The sequence below is a fragment of the Lathyrus oleraceus genome, chromosome 3 (assembly GCF_024323335.1).
Source record: "Lathyrus oleraceus cultivar Zhongwan6 chromosome 3, CAAS_Psat_ZW6_1.0, whole genome shotgun sequence".
NCBI classification, from domain to species: Eukaryota; Viridiplantae; Streptophyta; class Magnoliopsida; order Fabales; family Fabaceae; genus Lathyrus; species Lathyrus oleraceus.
In genome coordinates this window covers 208,480,735-208,486,734 of record NC_066581.1, presented here as the reverse complement: position 1 = coordinate 208,486,734, position 6,000 = coordinate 208,480,735, and positions in this window count along the sequence as shown.

The window sequence follows — 6,000 nt, the reverse complement described above, 5'->3', positions numbered from 1 at the left end:
ATTGAATGAAAATATCATTGTTTTAAATGTTGCCAACAATGTCATCACTTCTCCTTTTGGCATGGGAGAAGGGTTTTCAAACAAAGTGAACATATTACGCTGACTTATGAATGACCGTAGGAACATCTACAGCTACCCAATTGTGGCAGATCCCGCCAGGGATAACAAAGTTGTCAGTGTCCTCTGCATCCTCTTCCAGAATAGCAGCAACTTTGTCAGCTTGAGCAGTGTGGATGAAACCTCCACTCTTGAACAGCCCTTTGTCGTTGAAGACCCCAGAAGAATAGCCAATGCCAGGCCGGGATTTATTGTCTTCAAGCTCGATCATCTTCCCTAAACCAGCGACTGCACCACATTCAATGGCCAATTTTGCATCACGATAGGAAGCAAATGAAGGAGACTTCTTCTCAATTGGCTCAGCAATAGACAAAGCTTGGAAAGGCGTTCCAACTTCATCCTCAGCATCAGTGAAGGAAGACAAGTGGCTAACCAAGAATAAATCCGTCAAAAGCACTTAGTCTGTCAAATTCCTCCTTGAGTTCACAGTTTTCTTGCTCAAGATGATCCATCAATCTCGAAGAATCGGCTCTGGTGTAGTACCGGGAAGTGCGTCTTCAAAATAAATGAAGAGCAACAGGGATCAGACCACAGGACCAGAGGTTGAGAACAACACACCTGCTTATGTAAATGATGCATGAAATGCTGGTGCATATGCTTTGTTTTTATTTCAAAGGAACTCGAGGGCTTTATTTGCAAACCTTTGAGTATTAAGCATTTTGAATTCAATGGAAAAAATCTCATCGAGTAATTCTTTGTTTGAAAATTTTTGCAAAGAAACCCCTTAAGTTCTTTGAAAAAAAAATCTCATTTTTCGATGATATGGATGCAGATGAATGCGTGAGTGCATGAATGCAACAATCACACTCAAGGATCAAGCAAATCACACCATACAAAGGTCATGGGAAAGCTCATAGCATCCTTAATATCAATCATCCATTTTGGTGGATTATGGTTTTCACCTTATCGACACCCAAGTTCCATTGATATTAACGATACATGAACCGGCTCAATCATCCTTAATATCAATCATCCATTTTGGTGGATTACGGTTTTCACCTTATCGACACCCAAGTTCCATTGATATTAAGGATGTCTGAACGACTCAACCATGAATCACGGGTTTGTTGCGAGTCACGAGCATGGAGTCTCGGTTAAGAACCACCCAAAGGGAGTATACTATGGTTTAAACCCGCCGAACATGTTCTACCAGAGGTTCCCATAGTCATCGTCCCATCTTTCGAATATTATCGGAGGAACGAATACTCGTAGTCCAAAAATATTCTCAAGAGAGACTCTTATGAGTGTAGTATCGCGTAACAATCGCATCATATCTTACATCTGAACGACCTCCGCACTACGTCCTAAAAATAGGCCAAGATGGGCTTGGTAAACTAAGGTCCTTGGCTTCTACGGCACATATCGGAAGAATAATGCCTAACCACAAATAACTTGTGTGACATCATTAATCCAACATGACCTCCACCAAGTGAATGGGCTCGTAAGTCAACTTGCTAAGGAATAACTCCACACAAGTCGACGAGACTATGCCATTCTCCTATCATAGGGTGCACTCGAGTTCGGGTATAGAACTCATCTCACAGAGATCACCAAACAAGCAAGCAATTGATATATCAAGCAAATCAATCATCACAAACAATACAGTAATCCCAAATTTGCACAAAAATATGTCATAAACAATATATCACAACAATTGTGAAAAGTTGGCAAACCCACTAGGAAGTTCTCTATCCCCAGCAGAGTTGCCACTTTTCTGTAGCGGTGTATTCGTCACTTTATGATTTATTGACTAAATCAAAAGTAAAGCATACAAAGATAGAGTCGCCACCGCACTTTTATTTATCTAAAGGAATGGCTAAAAAGTGAACAAAAGCCTAAGAAGTTTTACACATAGAAAACTAATGAAAAGGTCGGAGATCTGGGTAAGGGGTTAATTACGCAATGGGAAGGTGTTAGGCACCCGAAACGTCCTAGGTACTCCTAGGGAGCCCTTTTCACAACTTGTTGTATGAAATGTTATTTGTTTATGAAATATTTATTGTGCAAACATGGATTGAAGGGATGAGAGAAAGAATATACAATTTTTATTGTTTTTGTGTTTGAACGGATGAACCCGTTGCCTACGTACCTTTCCATGGAAGGTAAGGATCAAAACGCCGTAGTTCGGCTAAAAGATTTCCAAAAGTAAGTGAGTGGATTGATTTTAAACAAAAGCCCTAAGGTCTTTCATTATCCACGGGAGAAAACTCAACCTTATACAAACAACAAGTCCACCATGTGAGAATAGCTTCGACATACTAGAGGGGTTAACCCTGTTTTCAGTATGGAAGTCTTACGGTTCGATCACTAAGGACACAAGGCGAGATTAACATCAACCACAAAGATAATTGAAACCTATGGCTAATGTATGAAAACTTGTCAAGAAAGTGGACTTGAGCCACAAAACAATTGAATGAGTGGAATTAATCAATTAGAATTTATTCACAAAAGATGGTCAAAGTATGATTAGAATTCAATTCAAAAGAAGTATTGTGAAAATGAAATTTGAAAATCAAAGGCCTAAGGCCTAGGTTTCTAATTTGAAAAACAGATGAAAATGTTTGCACAATAGTTTTCAAGTTTTGGGTTAACATGCAAATGGAGGTTTAAAGAAACAAAAGGTGGGAGGGTGAGGAAATAAAACTTCTTAGATGTTCACCTCTTGAGATCATATGTAGATGATTCAAGTGATTCCTTTGGAAAAAGCAACAAGCAAATAACAGATGAACAAAGTAAATGGATACCGGATGCCAATCAATGGACTTATTCCAATCTCACAAAACAAAATGGATACCGGATGCCAATCAATGGACTTATACCAATCTCCTAAAACAAAGAAACAATGATACCAGATGCCAATCAATGGACTTATACTAGTCTCACAAAGCAAAGAGAAACATGGATACCAGATGCCACTCAATGGACTTACACTAGTCTCCAACCATATCACAGGACAACAAACTGCAAAATCAGTGGACTTATGCTTGCATCCTCCATGGACAAAACAAAATGTTACAAAGTGATGAACAATGTTTATGAAATGATATACAAGTAATGATGATAAATGCACAAAGGCACACTCAAGCAAATATGCACAGATGAATCAAGTAAGCAAACAAATAAGTCAAATAGCACACACTATACACAATCAATTAGGCTCAAGCAAGGTTAGGCTTTTCAGCCAACTGGAATGGGGTATTTTGAGCTCTTAACCCTAACATTGAGAGTTAGGGTGAAGCAGATGAAATGGAGATGAGGGGGTGTGCCTCATAGCTCTTATCCCTGGTCAGGGAGAACTTTGATCAATGGAAAGAGTGGGAGTTCAGAAAGTAGGAACTCTTCTCCACAAATGGACTCTATAAGATCTTGGGTTATTATTCACCATGCATCAACACATGGTGTGAGCAAGGTGAATGACACATTGAGTAGCAGGAGATGGATTAGACATCTCTTTTATCTGCCAATTGCCTCATAAGAGGGCTTTACCTGCTTGGCACAAAAATTAAACAATCACAAGCATTGCCTCTTAAGGAGGACTTTAGACAGGTGCCTACCAATAACAGTAGGTCTTCCAGACTACATGAAGATTAGGGTCATACCTAAGTGGTTAAGCAACCAATCAAAAGCAAAGTTCAAATGAACTTAAAGCAACTTAGGTACCTGTGGAAACACTAAACAAATCGGTACAAATGCTCAGACAAATAGACAACAGTCAATAAGCAACATATGATCTCAATGTACAAAATGTGTAAGCCATAAGGCAAACTCAAATGAGTTAGCATCAACCTACAAAACACACAAGTGTTAGTAATCAAAAACAAACATCAATATTCACATGATGGAGCATCATCAACTATGGAACTTGGATGCTTTAACCTGAAATCAAAACTCAAATATAAGCAACAAACCACTAGGTCAAAGCCTAGGGTCAAAGATGGAGAAAAAATCCAAAACAGGGGCTGAAATTTAACACAAAGTAACTTCACACACATATTGACATATCCTAAAAAGACTCACATCAAAATCAATCACCAAATGTATTTCATGATCAAGTGAAGTTCAAGGCAATTTCAAAGCTCATATGTGATCATCATGAATGAAAAATTCAAATCAAAACAGAAATGATTCAAATAAATTTGAAAAAAATTATGCATATTCAAGACATTTAACATGATCAACATACAAAAAATCAGGGGAATCAGAGATCATTTGGCATAGAAATCAAGTTGCACAAATTGGACAATCAAAGGTGTGACACAAATTGTCACACCAAGTTAGCACAAGCATAAAACAGCAATGGAGAATAGGAAAAATACCAAACCAAAACCAAAATGTCAAGCAATGTGTCTAGAATTAGCATGCAAAATTTCAGGTTCATTGGATAAGAAACAAGCATTTCACAATGAGATAAGCAAGGCAAGGTCACAATTAGACATATGATCAATCAACCTAGAACAAATTATTTTTCCAGCCAGGCAAAACTTGCAAATTTATGCTCATAAAAAACTAGACAGAATGAGGAGCATTTTGCAAAAAATTGGGATGAATTTGGATGAGTTTTCAATTTGTTATGATTTTATGAAGTTCATGAAAAAAAATTGAAGTAAAAAATGAGCATAGCATAAAAATGGGAGGGAAAGTGAAAAATAGCATGGCAATTTGAATAATGGTGCGCGCCAGGATCGAACCTGGTTGGTTTTCAAATATGCGCGCCTCACCAAAACGGTGGCGTTTTGGTAAAACCCTAAGCGCGCCCAGAAATTCGTAGCTAATTGAAGGATTCGTAGCAAAACCAAAGCAAATTCGCAGCAAGTTCTGGAAATGATGATCTTCATCTTCTTCCTCACGAAGAAGATGAACAGTTCATGAAGTTCATGCACGTCCAGAAAAATTTCTCCAGAAAATAAAAACTCATACATCATTTTAAAGCATTTTTCATGTAGATGATGAATCCAACAAAAGCTAAGCATGAATCATCATATCAAGAGCAAATCGAACAAAATAAAATTCATGCATGGAACTTTAATCTACCCTAACTCAGTCAATAGGACACCAAATTACACGATTCAAAGCTCAGATTCATCAGGACACCAAGATCTACAACAACATAGCAATGGATTTTAAAATTAAGAGATGCGAATTATGACCTCTTGAAGTGCAGAGCCTTTGAATTCACACAATCCACAGCTTGTATTGCTTCAATTCCACTCTACAATGCTGGAAATGAAGTTTGATGAAGTGGTTGAAGCTTGAATGGCTCTAGATCTAGCTCAAAACAGAAACTCCATTTGCATCTTCATGAACATAAACTGCACTATTCTTGCACGAATTCAACAAAACAGCAATTGATCCATACTAAATCCAAGCTTGTGAACAAGAATATGAAGTTAAATTGCAAAGTTCTTTGGAAAAAATTGGAATTATGGATGAGAGAAAAATTTGAAGTGAGAGAATTTTAGATCTAGAAATGTGAAAAATGATTAATTCCCCCAAATTCTGTTATGATTATGGTATTTATATGCTCTACTAATCACACTGAAAATGTTAATTAAGCTTGGTTAATCGTAATTGGCAAAAATGAGGTGTTTTGACAAAACTTGAAAATTAGTGGTGCATGAAGTAATACAACGTGAACAGTGCCAATGCATGATCAAAACAGAATTATAGATCGATACGAAACTCGTATGTATCAATACATAGCACATTTTGCCCTGCATGGATCGATACATAACTCGTATGGATCAATACATAGCATATTTTGCCTTGCATGGATCGATACGAAATTCGTATGTATCAATACATAGCACATTTTGCCTTGCATGGATCGATACATAACTCGTATGGATCGATACATAGAACATTTTGCCCATGCACACTTGATGA